At 42.6% G+C, this 17,396-nt stretch overlaps 1 long non-coding RNA gene across 2 annotated transcripts in view; it reads left to right on the top strand.

Moving 5' to 3' along the window:
- The window catches only part of LOC138762659 (uncharacterized), a 94,182-nt gene that overhangs the window by 66,484 nt on the left and 10,302 nt on the right, over positions 1-17,396 (top strand). Inside the window, exon 4 of one of the 2 annotated variants that reach the window (XR_011357027.1) lies at positions 13,910-13,991. The exons of the other annotated variant lie outside the window; for it this stretch is intronic. This is a non-coding gene — a long non-coding RNA (uncharacterized lncRNA). The remainder of the gene's footprint in view (positions 1-13,909; positions 13,992-17,396) is intronic. 2 annotated transcript variants of the gene reach the window in all.

Below are 17,396 nucleotides of genomic sequence, written 5' to 3' on the forward strand. Positions count from 1 at the left end.
AGGTACCTTCTGAAAGTTTTTAAAAACTTCCCAATCTGTTATCTTCCCACAATTTTTCTTTCCATGTATACCCTCTCTTTTCCTTTTATGTGGCTTTTATTTCCCTTGTCAGCCACAGTTGTGGCATTTTTCCATTTGAATATTTTCCTCTTTTTGGTATGTATTTATCCTGCTCCTTACTCATTTCTTGCAGAAACCCCATTTCTGCTCCGCTGTCTCTCTTACTATGGCCCCCTTCTAATTCACTAGGGAAAGTTCCTCCCTCACGCCACTATAACTCCACTCACTCGTGATCAAGACTCCTTTATTGTCATGTAATAAAACAGGTGTGATATTACACAAAATTTTCTTTAGTCTGCAGGCACACAGACTCCCATCCAAACCTTTGGCAACCTGAGCTCCAAATCTGAACCTCTGACACGATCAGGAAGCCTTCAGTGCCCTCAGCAGCCTTTCACATCATATATAACAGTTTATGGCATGGAAACAGGCCATCTCGGCCCTTCAAATCCATGCTGGTTCATTCAAACATCTCCACTAGATCCCCTCACCTATTCTCCGCTCATAGCCCTCCAACCCCCTCCTATCCATATATATATCCAGCCTCCTATTAAATGAAGGAATCAACTCTGCCTCAACTATTTCCTCCGGAAGATTATTCCATTCAGACACCACTCTCTGAGTGAAGAAGCATCCTCTAATGTTTCTCCTAAAATTTTTCCCCCTTACCCTCAACTTGTGTCTTCTTGTTTCAACCTCCCCTGCTCTCAGGGGGAGTCTACTTGCATCTAGTCTATCTATTCCCTTCATAATTTTAAAAACCTCTATCAAATCCCCTCTCAACTGTCTATGTTCCAATGAATAAAGTCCTAACCACTTCAAATCTTTCTCTGTACTCTAGGTATTTTAAGCCAGGCAACATCCTGGTAAATTTTCTATGCACCCTCTCCACCTTATCTATCTTTCCTATAATTTGGAGACCAGAACTGAACACAATACTCCAAACCTGGCCTCACTAATGCCTTAAACAGTTGTAGCACCACTTCCTAGCTCCTATGCTATGATTTATAAAGGCTAACATATCAAATGCCTTCTTAACCACCTTGTCATCATGGGAATCCACCTTCAAGGAATAATGCACCATAACTCCAAGGTCTCTTTGTTCTTGCGCATTCCCCAATGTCCTCCCCTTTACTACATATGTCCTATTTTGATTATTTTTTCTGAAATGAAGTACCTCACACTTCTCTACATTAAATTCCATCTGCCATCTTTCAGCCCAATTTTCCATACAAACCAAATCCCTCTGTAATCCCTGAAAACCTTCCTCGCTATCCACCATTCCCCCTATTTTTGTATTGTCTGTGTATTTGCTTACCCAGTTAACCACCCCATCATCCAAATCATTAATATAAATTATGAACAACAGGGGACCCAGCACTGATCCTTGAGGCATGCCGCTCGTCACAGGCTTTCATCCTGACAGACAGTTGTCCACCTTGATCCGCTGCTCTCTCTCCTCCAGCCACCTCTGAACCCATCTTACTATTTCTCTATTAATCCCTAGTGACTGAACCTTCCTTACTCACCTTCCAATGTGGAACCTTATCAAAAGCTTTACTAAAATCCAGATAGACTACATCAACTGCTCTACTTTCATCCACCTTTCTTGTCACTTCACATAATGTGCCTGTACAATAGACTTAATTTGATGCTTCCAATACCTTGTATCCTTTCAGTCAATTGCAAGCTTGTCTCCAGCAATTTGCAGTCTAGTGTGACTGCAGTTGCCTGCAGCATGTGTGGGTTCCTCACCTTTCATCACCTAGAACTGCCTGTGTGTTCTGCAGCTGCAAAGCCCCTTATTGGTTTGCTACCACGGTCACTGTACCATGATCCATCTCCTCTGCTTCTCTTTCTCAAATGGGGGATGGTCTCTCTGATGTTGATACTCCACTTCCCTGGAATCTGCAACCCCTCAAGGTTGCTACCAAACACAGTCACTGGCATCATGGGCCCAGATTCCACAGTCTCAGGATTTAAAAGTAAACCATCGTTGTGATAGTACAGATCTATCACCAATGCATATAGTGTATATAGTTACAGTATCTAGACTGTGCTTAAAGCGATTGGCTGAGAGCTAAGCCACGCCTACTGTCTGGGCCTTAAAGGGTTGTGTCCCTAGCCAGGTCGGATCATTCTGGACTGGTCGGCCACCTGTGAAGAGCTCCTGTCTTTTGCTAATAAAAGCCTTGGTTTGGATCAACAAGTCTTTGATTCTTTCGATGAGCTCTACAATCGTCAGCTCCTTTAACAGGCTGTTTAAAGCATTTATGGAGCCATGGGTAGTTGGAATGGGCAGTAGAACTCTGTGGAATTCACTGAAATAATGGCATTTCTGATTTTAGTTTCTCCTTGTTAAATTTCAAATTGAACTCAATCATATTGTGACCATTCTCCCCTAATGATTCCTAAGCTCCATAATCACCTCAGATGTATTACACAACACCCAATCTAGTATAGCCGATTCCCTAGTGGGCTCATCAAAAACTGCTCTAAAACCCATCTCTTAGGCATTCTACACATTCTCACTGTTGAGATCTAGTCCCAAACTGGCTTTCCTAATAAACTTGCATGCTAAAGTCCCCCATGGTACCATAACATTGCCCTTCTGACACACCTTTTCTATTTGCTCACTACAAAGCTTTGATGAAAAATACAAGCTCAATCTGCATGTAATTCCTTTCAAAGGATAATTAATTGGTGTTCTGTCTGGCTCTTCTCTTGTAGGTTAGTGGTGCCATTAAATATTTCAAAGAGTAAAGAAATTCCTTTTCCAATACTGATCCCACAACTACTACCATCTAAAAGTTATTACACCAGATGGATGCTTGAGAGATGGTGTTGATACAGATTGAAACTATGTGGAAGTAGAAAAGTGAATCAATATGTAAACTAAGCTTTTTGCTTTAAGCATTGTATTAAATCACACAGAGGAGTAAACCGTTTGCGTGAACTTTCACTAATAGATCACAAATTCCTCATTCACAAGTACAATCTTTGCTTAACCATCTTATTTATGGGTAAATTATTTATTTTTTTGTTTGGCCAACAATAATAATTTTAGATTGAGTTCAAATTAGAAAACAGGGAATGAGAGAATGCAACCAGAAGGGTCATGTGATAAATCAAATTTCTTTCTTTTTCTTTTCTTTGGCTTGGCTTTGCGGATGAAGATTTATGGAGGGGTAATATCCATGTCATCTGCAGGCTCGTTTGTGGCTGACAAGTCCGATGCGGGACAGGCAGACATGGTTGCAGCGGTTGCAAGGGAAAATTGGTCAGTTGGGGTTGGGTGTTGGGTTTTTCCTCCTTTGTCTTTTGTCAGTGAGGTGGGCTCTGCGGTCTTCTTCAAAGGAGGTTGCTGCCCGCCGAACTGTGAGGTGGCAAGATGAACAGATTGAGGCGATATCAGCCCACTGGCGGTGGTCAATGTGGCAGGCACCAAGAGATTTTTTTAGGCAGTCCTTGTACCTCTTCCTTGGTGCACCTCTGTCTCAGTGGCCAGTGGAGAGCTCGCCATATAACACGATCTGGGAAGGCGATGGTCCTCCCCGAATCATGGGTCCTCTACTGGCATCACCTAAGGCTCCTAGAACGCTTCCACCAGCGTTGTCTCCGCTCCATCCTCAACATAAATCAAATTGTGCAGATGGTATAAAGCATGGGTTGTGAAAGAGAAGTTTCAGGCGATAGAGATGAGCAAAGTTTATAGTAGATGAAATATGCTGAAAAATATGTCTCTCTATGATGTTACCTTAAATGAAACTTTGAAAGATGCTAGTTTACAAATGAACCTAGGTGTCATACAAAAATCATAAAGATAGCCTACAAGTTCAGAAACAATTAGGAAGGAATATTATCCTTCACAGCAAGAGATTTTTAGAACAAAGGTAGATAACATAGTGGGGGATGCTGCATTTTATCAACAAAGTCTTTAATTTTCCTTTCCCATTAATCGCTCCCTCAGCACCTTCCCCTATCACTGCAAGAAATACTACACATCCACCCACACTTTCTCCCTCACCACCATTTGTGGCCCCAAACACTCCTTCCAAATGGAGCAACATTTCACTTGTGGATCTGCAGAGGTCATCTACTGCAGTTATGGTCACACAACATCTCCTCACTTGTCAGGAAGGCACAACAGTGACTTCACTTCATGAGAAAACAGATGCAGGCAAGGTTACTGACCACCATCATGTCAACTTTCCACAGAAACTCTATCAAGAGCGTTCTGGCCAGCTACATTACAGTGTTGTACAGTTGCTGCAGAGAAATGGATCAAAGGTCAATGCACAGGACCATAACAGTGGCAGAGAGGCTCACTGGAGTCTCCCTCACCTCTATCGACATTATCTACCAGGATCGTTGTCTGAAGAGGGTGTGCACACAAGGTCTTTTTGCTGCTCCCAGTGGGAAAGAGATACAGGAGTATCAGACGCAGCACCACCAGGCTGAGGAACAGCTTCTTCCCACAGCCAGTGAGAATGCTGAACGATCAAAGGAACTTCTCGCACTAACCATCCATGACTCCCATATTCATGAAACAATACTTATCTATTTATTTGAATATTTGTCCTGCATATGTAATGTTTCTACTTTTGACTTGGCTCCACATCGGTGAGTCTTGATCCAAACTTTGCTCAGTTTGGTGCAATAGTCGAGATCTCCCAGTGGCAACCCATTCCAATTTCCTGCCCCATTCCCATGGAGACATATCTATCCATAATCTCATGCACTGTCAGACTGAGACCATTTGCAAATTGGAGGAACAACACTTCATATTCTGTATGCACACATTCCAACCAGATGGTATTGATATCAACTTTTCCAGTTTCCATTAAACCCTCCCCCACCACCACCACCCTGATCCCTATTTCTTTCTTCTAGCTCTGTATCTCTCTCCATTTCCATTTTGCTCTGTCAACCTTTCCTCCTCAGAGCCACCTCCTCCCCAATCAATTCTCACCTTTCCGATCCCCTTTTTTTCTGTTGGCATGTGCTCCTCCTCCTCCACCCTTTCCTCACTTAGCCCTCAGCCATTTTATTCAGGCCCCTAGCTGCTTTTTGCTCATACCATGAAGAAGGGCTTAGGCCCAAAACAGTTATATATCTTTACCTTCTATGAACGCTGTGAGACCTGCTGAGTTCCTCCAGCATTTCTTTTTTTTTCTACAATCAAAGCGTCTGCAAACTTTTGTGTTTCACTCCTTGAATCTTTTACTCTGTCCCCTTGATAATCTGCTTCCGTGACTGATCTTTGAATGGAGTATATGTTTTGAGAACCTGGAGTCAGGCATGTAAAGGACCTAGTCTTTTCAACATTGTTAAATGAGTGTAGCCAGGGCCTCAGATGTTGGTCTGGGAAAAGACACTGAAGTTGATTCTCTTGTTCATTCAGAGAATTTGGAGGATTCAATTTACTGGTAAATGAGCTAGGCTGATGTCTTCAGTGAGTTTTGCTCATTTTTTTTAGCTGCACGTAATACAGAAGGTCACTTGAGCTCTCCAGCAGGAAACTGGTCAAAAGTCACCTCACCTACCAATCAAAGTTAGATCCACCCACAGATGAGGTTTCCATGCAATTGGTTCTCTATCACACATTAGATCACAAGGGCACACCTGACCCAGCCCCCATCCCTAGCTCCACGCAGTATAAAGCCTACCAGGTGCACCAGCTTGATCTCTTTTCTCCTTGGACTATCCCTGAGCTCCACTCCAGGTTGTGAGTTATGGGTATTGCTAGATAACCAATTGTAAGGTGTGTGTCGATAAAGGGTTGGGGATATTGTGGGAATACATCCAAGAGAGACTGCATGTCTCAGTGGTTGAAGATAATATTTAATTTGTGTTCTTTTGTTAATTGCTGTGCAGTGCCTGCTCATAGAGGAGATGGCGGGTATCATTTGTTTAACCCTTGCATCACAAATGGGAGTTGCATTGATCAGTGATTAACCAGCATCCGACGTGTATGATTTGTGCGTTATTGGTTTGTATGTGTGTGTGAGTGTGTTCCCTGTTGCAAATTCCTTCATGTGTTTTTAAAAAAAAGGGTAGTTTACTAATAACATGGGTCCAAAACTTGTTGCTTCTGGAATCCTTTGAACTTGTTCTCAACATCACAATACATCTGTTCAAATGTATCACAGTCTGGTATGGGAACTGTTCTGCACAAGATCACAAGAACACAGAACATTGGAGCACAGTACAGGCCCTTCAGCCCATGATGTTGTGCCAACCTATTGACACCTACTCCACATCATTCTAACTTTTCCCTACTTCACACCCATAACCTATTTTTCTTACATTCAAGTGCCTATCAAATATCCATTTTGAATGTCCCTATTGTACCAGCCTCCATCACCACTCCAGCAACACATTCCAATCACCTACCAATCTCTGAGTAAAAACACTTACCTCTGACATTTCTTGAACTTTCCTACACTCACCTTAAACAGATATCCTCTAGTATTGGCCATTGTCATCCTGGCTAAAGCTGCTGGCTGTCCACCCTATCTAAGCCTCTGATCAATAACTTAATTAACTCACCTCTCATCGTTCGTTGTTCCAAAGAGAAAAGCCCAAGCTCTGTCAATCTTGCTTCATATGACATGTTCTCCAATTCAGACAATATCCTGGCAAACCTCCTTTGCACCCTCTCCAAAGCATCTACACCCTTTATGTAATGAAGTAACCAGAACTGATTACAATACTCCATGTGGTGTAACCAGAGTTATATAGAGATGCAACATTAACTCATGGCCTTGGTGTGAGCTTGCAGGCGCCTCAGATTGAAGAGACTGCCATCCGTGCGGTACCGGATGTAAACAGCGTCTTCATTGTTGGGGTCTTTCATGGCTTGGTTCAGCATCATGCTGAAGAAGATTGAAAAGAGGGTTGGTGCGAGAACACAGCCTTGCTTCACGCCATTGTTAATGGAGAAGGGTTCAGAGAGCTCATTGCTGTATCTGACCCGACCTTGTTGGTTTTCGTGCAGTTGGATAATCATGTTGAGGAACTTTGGGGGACATCCGATGCGCTCTAGTATTTGCCAAAGCCCTTTCCTGCTCACGGTGTCGAAGGCTTTGGTGAGGTCAACAAAGGTGATGTAGAGTCCTTTGTTTTGTTCTCTGCACTTTTCTTGGAGCTGTCTGAGGGCAAAGACCATGTCAGTGGTTCCTCTGTTTGCGCGAAAGCTGCACTGTGATTCTGGGAGAATATTCTCGGCGACACTAGGTATTATTCTATTTAGTAGAATCCTAGCGAAGATTTAGCTAAACTTGTCCGTGAACTACTCTTTGCAGATGATGCCGCTTTAGTTGCCCATTCAGAGCCAGCTCTTCAGCGCTTGACGTCCTGCTTTGCGGAAACTGCCAAAATGTTTGGCCTGGAAGTCAGCCTGAAGAAAACTGAGGTCCTCCATCAGCCAGCTCCCCACCATGACTACCAGCCCCCCCACATCTCCATCGGGCACACAAAACTCAAAACGGTCAACCAGTTTACCTATCTCGGCTGCACCATTTCATCAGATGCAAGGATCGACAATGAGATAGACAACAGACTCGCCAAGGCAAATAGCGCCTTTGGAAGACTACACAAAAGAGTCTGGAAAAACAACCAACTGAAAAACCTCACAAAGATAAGCGTATACAGAGCCGTTGTCATACCCACACTCCTGTTCGGCTCCGAATCATGGGTCCTCTACCGGCACCACCTACGGCTCCTAGAACGCTTCCACCAGCGTTGTCTCCGCTCCATCCTCAACATCCATTGGAGCGCTCACACCCCTAACGTCGAGGTACTCGAGATGGCAGAGGTCGACAGCATCGAGTCCACGCTGCTGAAGATCCAGCTGCGCTGGATGGGTCACGTCTCCAGAATGGAGGACCATCGCCTTCCCAAGATCGTATTATATGGCGAGCTCTCCACTGGCCACCGTGACAGAGGTGCACCAAAGAAAAGGTACAAGGATTGCCTAAAGAAATCTCTTGGTGCCTGCCACATTGACCACCGCCAGTGGGCTGATAACGCCTCAAACCGTGCATCTTGGCGCCTCACAGTTTGGCGGGCAGCAGCCTCCTTTGAAGAAGACCGCAGAGCCCACCTCACTGACAAAAGGCAAAGGAGGAAAAACCCAACACCCAACCCCAACCAACCAATTTTCCCTTGCAACCGCTGCAATCGTGTCTGCCTGTCCCGCATCGGACTGGTCAGCCACAAACGAGCCTGCAGCTGACGTGGACTTTTTACCCCCTCCATAAATCTTCGTCCGCGAAGCCAAGCCAAAGAAGATTAACTCATGGCTCTTGAACTCATCTCCCAACTAATGAATGCTAATGCACTATATGCCTTCTTAGCTACCACATCAACTTCTGCAGCTCCCTTGGGGATCTATGGTCCTAGACACCAAGATCTTTCTGTTCCCCACACTGTTAAGAATCCTGCCATTAAGAATTTGCCTTCAAGTTCAACCTTCCAAAGAACACCTCTTCTATTACGAGCTCCAGTTTTATTAAAATAGGATTATCACTGTAAGGGATAGTATAGACAGGAGGCACTGAATGGTCACAGTTAACATTTCACACAAGCACAACACAAGTCACAGCCCAACGATAATTCAATACATTGGAAGAACTGAGGGAAGGTTTGTCACAGTTTGTTCCAGAATTCGATCCATCTGCAAACACATTGTGATTTTGCAGAGAGAGAACCATTCTGGCTACTGAAGAGAAAACATCTGTTTAAAGCATCTCCTGTGGCCAGTCATTGATTGAATTTAGAGCAAAGAATGCACGGTGAATGACTGGGCCTTTTTGGTGGATTGACCTGTGCCAGTAGGGTCTTTTTGAGAAGTAAAGTGCCTCATTTGAAGTGTGACTAACAGTGAAAGTGACTTGGAGAGACCAGTGCCAGGGTTTTGGAAGCTTTATGGAGGTCGCTCAGTTCAAGTCTTGCCTACAAAAGGAGCAGGAGTGTGGATGGACATTTCTTCAAAGGAAATGCAAAAATCTGTGAGTCTGAAGCAGCGACAACTCCCGTCTTCCCATCAGTTCAGCATTAATTCTGGGCATCAAATTTCAAAGGCCTACACTTCAACACTGAATTGGAAAGACTGAACTTTGAACTAACTTTCTTGATTTTGGCCTGGACTGTCATGGTTTGTGCATATCACACACAAATAAATTAGTACGCCTGTGCTTAGTTGGGGATAGATTTAGTGTTAAAGATAGTTTAAATATTAAGACAATAGTTTAAGAGTTAGAAATAAAATTAGTGTTTTAAAATTAAATACTGACTGCTTCATTGCCTATTGTTGCTTGCAACAAGCAGTTTGTAACAAAACTGCAATTGCAAAATGTTTCATTTGAACATCGTACTTTTATACTTGCACCATCTCCTGTTCTACGTCGAGCTTGACTTGACTGCAGAGCACACAAAACAAAGTTTTGTTTTGAGTCTTAGAACACAATAATAAACAATTCATTTCAATTCAGTTGAGGTCATCCTTTTGTGAATGATAAACTAAAACTGGCACAGCATTCCGTGTAGAAAATTTTAAGTACTTCTTAAAACTACTGGGTAGGGTCAACAATCATAGGTCACAATCTCAAAGTAAAGGAAAATCAAAAAACTGAAGTTGGTGAAATCCAAAATGAAAATTGAACATGTGGAAACTCTCAGCGTATCAGACAGCATTTGTGGAAATATACAGAGAGTTAATGTTTCGGGTTGAGTACACCTCATGGGAACAAAGGGACTGCCATTCAAGAGTGAGATGAGAAGAATCTCTTCAACCAGATGGCTGTGAATCATTGAGATTCTCTGTAGTAGAGAGCTACATGATGTCATTTATGAAATATATTTGAGACAGGGAATAAGAGTTTTTAGATGTTAAAGGAATTAAAGGGTATATGGTTTGTGCAGAAACAGTGTAGAGATAAAAGATCACGCATGATCTTGTTAAATGACAGAGTAGGCACTTTCTGCCAAACGGCCTATTCCTGTTCTGTATCTTTCCATTTTTATGTGGGAGCATTTGATATCCAAAGGACATGGGTTAATTAGGCAATTACAGCACCATCTAATTAATCCTCCATGGCCTCTTCTACACATTAAATAAAAAGTATTCAAAGATAGCAGTGAAATTATGGCCCAAAACATTATTAAATCACACATGTAACCAAAATCATTGGGAGTAAAACTGTCCACAAACAACATAATGTAATAGAAAATATAATTGAAAAGGGAATGACGTGCATCTAGATGCTCAGACATTTATGATGATTTGTTTCCATTATTTCTATGAACAACAGACTTCCTTGGCTTGAATGCATCCACATTGATAATTGAGTCCCAGAAATATAGGGGAAATGATGCAGGGTTCAGGAACAAAGCAACCTTGGAGCGCAGTGTATCCATCTTTAAGGGATGTGATTATGGTTAGTAAGACCATACGAAAGAGCAGCTTCCTGTAAAAGACAGATTTGACAAGTTACGCCAACTTCAAATTGAGTTGGATGTTAAATTTCCTAATTGTAATAAATGGGTGCAGAAAAGGATATAGAGGCATGGGGAGAATGGAAAAATAATTATTAGTACCTTGTTCTTCTTTGGCTTGGCTTCGCGGATGAAGATTTATGGAGGGGGTAAATGTCCACGTCAGCTGCAGGCTCGTTTGTGGCTGACAAGTCCGATGCGGGACACGGTTGCAGCGGTTGCAGGGGAAAATTGGTGGGTTGGGGTTGGGTGTTGGGTTTTTCCTCCTTTGTCTTTTGTACCTTGTACTTTGGAACTAATACCATGAAGAAGAGCTCAGGTCCAAAATGTCATTTATATGTCTTTACCTCCTATGGACGCTGCAAGACCTGCTCAGTTCCTTCAGATTTCAATATGGATTGAAAGCTCGGTTTCTTTCTCCTGGAAATGCAAAGCTGAAGGACATTCTGTTAAAAGAGTTTGAGAGATTTTGTTTTGAAGAAAGTTAAATTTTAGCATTGTAGCGGCAGCTGAATGGAGTCGGGAAGAATGAGACCAGTAGTCAGTGGGCTCATTTACACTCCAGTTGTTTATTGAAACTTCCCACGCTGCACCTTATAAGGCTATGGTTAAGTCACATCCTCGTGCCAGAAACAACATCATGACGTTGCCCCATGCGCATGCGGACCCAAACTGGCCAATGTAAAAGACGACCCTGGCAGCACCATCTTGATGAGGCTGCTTCGCTACCGCGACAGTAACATGCCGAGTCGGTTCGCCTGTCGTCAGTGATGTGCACCGCCACAGCATCATTAAAGTAAAACGGACATCAAAAATCAAGTAAAGAATTCAGACAATGTGAAAATGTAGAAATTAGTGTCAAAGGGTGAGGTTGGTAGGTTAATTGATTCTTGTATATTATCTATGGCAGAAAGGTGAGTTGGGAATTGATTGAAACGTGGGGAGAATAGATTACAGGACAATTGTCCACTATTGTTAGGCACAAAGCAGTGAAATGACCTCCTTCTTTGTTGTAATAACAAATGAATAGGTAGAAACAAAAAGTCAAATATTATTCTTGCCAGTCCTTCATTGTTCCTGGAGCTCTCTGCTCAATTGCATTGTGGGAGTACTTAGCAAACGTTTTATAATGTTTCAAACTTAATCCAAATACATATGGTATTTATTATACAAGAAAAAGAACCAAAGAAATTAAAAAAAAAATAAAAACCTCCTATTAATCCCCCACCCCATCCCACAACTCCCTACAAATTGAAATAAAGGAAAAAAAGGGACAAGAAAACTACAATAGGTGTACTTTGCTTTCCAATACCTTTGAATATATATAGAGACCTCTAAGAGAAAGGAATGTTCAAGATTCATTTAAATTTTAATACCAACAGTTTGTAAATATTGGCTCCATATTTTATTGATCTCTTAAATTATAAGTAACTTTCTCGTGGAAGACAACTTTGAACTTCTGCATGCCATTTGTCCATTCCCAAATTAATATCAGACTTTCAAGTTATAACAATACATTTTCTAGCTATTGCCAAAGCAATCAGTGGGAGGTTAATTTGATGAAATTTTGGGCACTTTGTTTACTGCAACTGTATCCTTCCTTGTTGGTGATGAAGTCATTCCAATGAATGTTGAGGATGGAGCGGAGACAGCGCTGATGGAAGCGTTCTAGGAGCCGTAGGTGATGCCAGTAGAGGACCCATGATTCGGAGCCGAATAGGAGTGTGGGTATGACAACGGCTCTGTACACACTGATCTTTGTGTGTTTCTTCAGGTGGTTGTTTTTCCAGACTCTTTTGCATAGTCTTCCAAAGGCGCTATTTGCCTTCGCGAGTTTTGTCTATCTCTTTGTCGATCCTTGCATCAAATGAAATGGTGCAGCCGAGGTGCATCGAAGTACTCAAGCTGGCAGAGTCCGCAAGCATCGAATCTATTCTGCTGAAGACCCAACACCGCTGGCTAGGTCACGTCTCCAGAATGGAGGACCATCGCCTCCCCAAGATCGTGTTATATGGCGAGCTCTCCACTGGCCACTGAGACAGAGGTGCACCAAAGAAGAGGTACAAGGACTGCTTAAAGAAATCTCGGTGCCTGCCACATTGACCACCGCCAGTGGGCTGATATCGCCTCCAACTGTGCATCTTGGTGCCTCACAGTTCGGCGGGCAGCAACCTCCTTTGAAGAAGACCGCAGAGCCCACCTCACTGACAAAAGACAAAGGAGGAAAAACCCAACACCCAACCCCAACCAACCAATTTTCCCTTGCAACTGCTGCAAGCGTGCCTGCCTGTCCCACATCAGACTGGTCAGTCACCAACAAGCCTGCAGCAGACGTGGACACAACCCTCCATAAATCTTCATCCGCGAAGCCAAGCCAAAGAAAAAGAAAAAGAATCCTTCCTTGTCCTCAATGCAGCAAGAACTATCATATCAGGGCATCATCTTGATTGTAATGTACAGATAACTCGAAGTATGCTCTTTATTTTATTAAACTTGTGCATAGAGCATGATACTCTGAGAGATTATTGCAATCCTGAAAAAAAATGAATGAATATCAAGAAAATATCACTGCTGCAAAGATTAGGGATATAGGAATTACTAGCCCTTGTTTCCAATGTTATTACTGAATTATTGCTGTTTCTACCAACTGCATGCATTTCAGCCTTTTCTACTGTACCCTTTTGTTGAATCTCTGTCAGAATTTGACCAGTTGATGACTTCTCCTGCTTGCCCTACTGAAATATGCAGGAGCAAAGAGTTTGGCATCAAGTTGTCTGCCTTCAGCAAGGGTTAGGTTCAGTCAGGGCATATCACAGAAATGCACCTTTCTCCATAGTTCCACTTTCAATCCCTGTGGTTTTAGATCTCCTCAGAAAACAAAAAAAAAACGTTTATCTAGGGCCTTTGGCAAGCTTGAGACACTAGTCATGTAGAAATGAACTTGTAGAAATGAACCTCATGGCAGAATTTACACAGTGGCTTTCCTTCAATTTACCAAGTATTGCAGCTGCTATCTTACTGACACCTCGTGTTGACTAGAGAAGTTATAACTCCCAGAACTGATCACTTCCACCTTCTCATTAAAGCCCATTGAACACTCCAATTGTGCTGAACTACAGTCACTCTACAACTTTTTTTGCCCCACATCCCTGAATTAAATTATGGTGTAAATATGCCATTATAGCTGTGGAATTTTGACTTATTGTGAAAGTTTTAAAACTACACCTTTTGTCCATTTAATGCATAATTTGTTTTCATTAATGATGTGTAATGGCTGCACATATGTTGCAAATTATATTTGCCTCAAGTTTTTTAGGTAGATATTCATACGTAGTTTTTTTTTCATCAGGTCAGCATTTATAGTCCATTCTTCACTACCTGCTGTACTTCAGGCCAGCTCAGAAACAACGAGAAGTCTGGAGTCAAGCCAGGTCAGATCAGCAGATTTCTTTCTCTGAAGAATGTTAGTGAACCAAATGGGTTTTATGACAACCCATTAGTCATGGGCGGACACAGAATCACACAGAAAGGAAACAAGGCCACCAATCGTCAAACATCCATTTACACTAATTCCATTTAACACTTCCCACATTGATCTGAAGCACACTCCCCCTGCTCACCCCCACCCCCCCCACCACCGTTTTAAATTCAAGAGGAATTAATAATAGTCAATTAACCTACCAAACTGCATGTGCTTGGAGTGTGGAAGCACATGCAGTTTGGTTGGTCGCACAGATGAAATCCACTCAGTCAAAGACAAAATGGTTAAACTCAGCTCAGACTTTATCACGTTAATAATGAGTTATGGTGACTGGGACTGTGAGGCAGCAACTTTACTAACAGAGCAGTGAGCTGCTCTTTAGTTCTATGTTCACTACAAAAGATTTATTATTTAAACCTAGATTCCCCAGCTGCCATGATGAGATTTGAACCCATCACCACAGACCAATTATCAAGGCCTTTGAACACTAATTTGATCACTGTGCCATCATATCACATTTAGTCTTGTCAATTGGAATTCAGTTGAGGAAGGAGAAACAATGGATATGCGTATTGACATTAGTACATTTAGCTTATTTCCCTTTTAATGAATCTCTGATATTCTGGATCACAAAATAACAAGGACCTCTATTGATAACAAACAGCTGTAAAGAAGTGACTCATGTGACAGATTATAGATATGTTTTTGGGAGATAAATTGGGGCAGGTTTTTTTGTGTAGGTCACATACAAACACTATAAATAAATCTTATTTAAAATATTGGAGCTCTGCTCATGCTAGAAGGGCCGGTGCCAAGAACCTTTGCAAAAGCTTCGGAGAGTACCCAAGAGACTTCACTAATGGATTGTTGTTTACAAAAAAGGTAACAAATGAAAAAATTCATTGGAGTCACAGGCTGTCTGGAATGGAACTTGCTGTTCTAAGAAGGTCATGTGGTTTTGGGAGCAGAGAGAATAGAACAGGCTTTCTCTCTGTGAGAGAGAGGGAGAGAGAGAATTCAGTTCTGCAGTCTTACAGTCAGCAGCAGGATCTGGGACTGGAACAGGACAAACTGGCAAGCTTGTGGAAAACCCCATTTGGAAGATGGGTCGTGAGTACTTAGTTCAGCCTGGTCAAAGCCCTTGTGGTTCATGCAAGAGGAGAGGACTGGCTGCCTAATGTTTCACTTGTAATAAGAGAAGCAAAAAGAAAATCTGTGGTGACCTGAAAGAAAGAAGCTATCATCTGGAGAACCCTGATGGGGCAATTTTCATCAGCAAGACACTCCAGTAGCTGATTAAAAACGAATTAGGTGTGGATGTCCTAGAACAACAAATCTCTCTCTAAACAGACTTTAGGCCATTTCATGCCAGGCTTCTGCCTGGAGGCTGGCTACAAGCATGGAGGGAAAACATAAAACTTATCTTTCATAGAGCAGCCATAAAAGGCTGCTCCAGTGTTACATTCATGTCGAATGGCACCTTTTATTGCCCCGCGGAGCCGATGGAGGCGGGGCGATTGGTGCCACCCGTCATAAATACATGGAGAGGAATGGCCATCTTCCCTGGCCATAATCCCCTACAAAGCGGAACCGCTCTGTGTTTCCCAGAACAGTTCCAGCTGCATGGGGGATTATAGGTAGGGAAGACAGTCATTGTTCTGCCATGTTTTGAGCTGCAGAGAGCAGCCCCAAAGGTCGAAGCAGCCTGGTGAGGCTGCAACATCCCACACTGGCCACCTCCGTATGGCTCCCGCCAGCCCCCACTGCGCTGATGGGTCCCACTGGCCCCCCCACTGCCCTAATGGCTCCCACCTGCCCCCGCTCCCCTGACAGCTCCTGCTTGCTGCCCCTGCCTTGAGGGGGTCATGGAGGGAGAGGGGTGAGTGGGGAGATGGGTCATGGGCTGACAGTGTCATCAGCCCACACCTAACCAGCCACTTGCAGCCGCTGTACATTCAAGCCATGTGTCGGAGTGCAGAACTCTGCCGATTATCTTTCCCTGAGAAAAGTTGGGTTCAGCGACTTGGAACTAGTCATGATGCATTCAGAAAGGTATGTCTTTAGGTGTTAGGGTGGAGAATCTCCACCTTTGCAATTGGACATTTTCCTTGCTTGAAAGGGCCTTTTGTCTGCTGCCCTGTACTCCAGACTCTGCTCGCACTCTTCCTTCCCTAGCCATTTTATTCAGGTACCTACCTGGTTTTTATTCATACCTTGAAGAAAGGCTCAGGCCTGAAATATTGGTTATATATCTTTACCTCCTACGGGTGCTTCAAGACCTACTGAATTCCGCCAGCATTCTTATTGTTTTCACTTTGGAATTAGCTGTCAGTCAAACTAGCACAGTAAAAAAATTAGGGAGTTTGCTTGATACACTACTATTGAAAAGGCTGTTTATAATGAAATATATATTCCTGGCAGATTATAGTTTAATAATTGAGTAAAATCCCAGGTATCTGGAATTCAAGCAACCAGCCAAAAAAAAATTGAGGAAAATTGGAGAGAGTGCAGAGAAGGTTTACCAGAATGTTGCCTGGGTTTAAGCATCTGGAGTATGGGGAGAGATTGGACAGATTGGGTCTTTATTCTTTGGAGCGTAGAAGGTTGAGAGGGGATTTGATAGAAGTATTTAAGATTATGAAAGGGATAGACAGAATGGATGTGGATAGACTATTTCCATTAAGAGGAGGAAAGTTTAAAACAAGAGGACATGAGTTAAGAATTAAGGGGCAGAGGTTTAGAGGTAACATGAGGGGGAACTTCTTTACTCAGAGAGTGGTAGCTGTGTGGAATGATCTTCCAGGAGAAATAGTGGCGGCGGAGTCAATTGTATTATTTAAGAAAAGGTTGGACAGGTATATGGATGAGAAGAAGATGGAGGGTTATGGGCATTGTGCAGGGAGGTGGGACTAGAAAGGGGTGTTTGGTTCGGTGCGGACTAGAAGGGCCTAATGGCCTGTTTCCGTGCTGTAATTGTTATGTTATGTTAATAATTAATAACATAAATAAGAGTGAATAAAAATTTAAATAAAAGTTTAAAATTATCAAAGTAAATTTTCTCCAATGCAACACACAACCCCTTGGTGAAGATGGGAGCAAACATTTAGCCAGTTGAATGCTCTACCCACAACAACTGTTTGAATACAGTTTCAATAAAGTTGTGTTTGAATAAAATGGTGGCACCCAGGATGAAGAGCCAACCCATACCAATCGCTGCTGGGGAGACTCTCCCAAAGTGTCCCTGCCTAGTAAGAGTCTTTATTATTAGAATATTATTATGTTTATTAGTAAGGCTTTTTCAAATTACTTTACAATTTGCACTTTTTTTTTGTCTTTTAAACTCTTTATTCATAAT

The sequence above is a fragment of the Narcine bancroftii genome, chromosome 5 (assembly GCF_036971445.1).
Source record: "Narcine bancroftii isolate sNarBan1 chromosome 5, sNarBan1.hap1, whole genome shotgun sequence".
NCBI lineage: Eukaryota > Metazoa > Chordata > Chondrichthyes > Torpediniformes > Narcinidae > Narcine > Narcine bancroftii.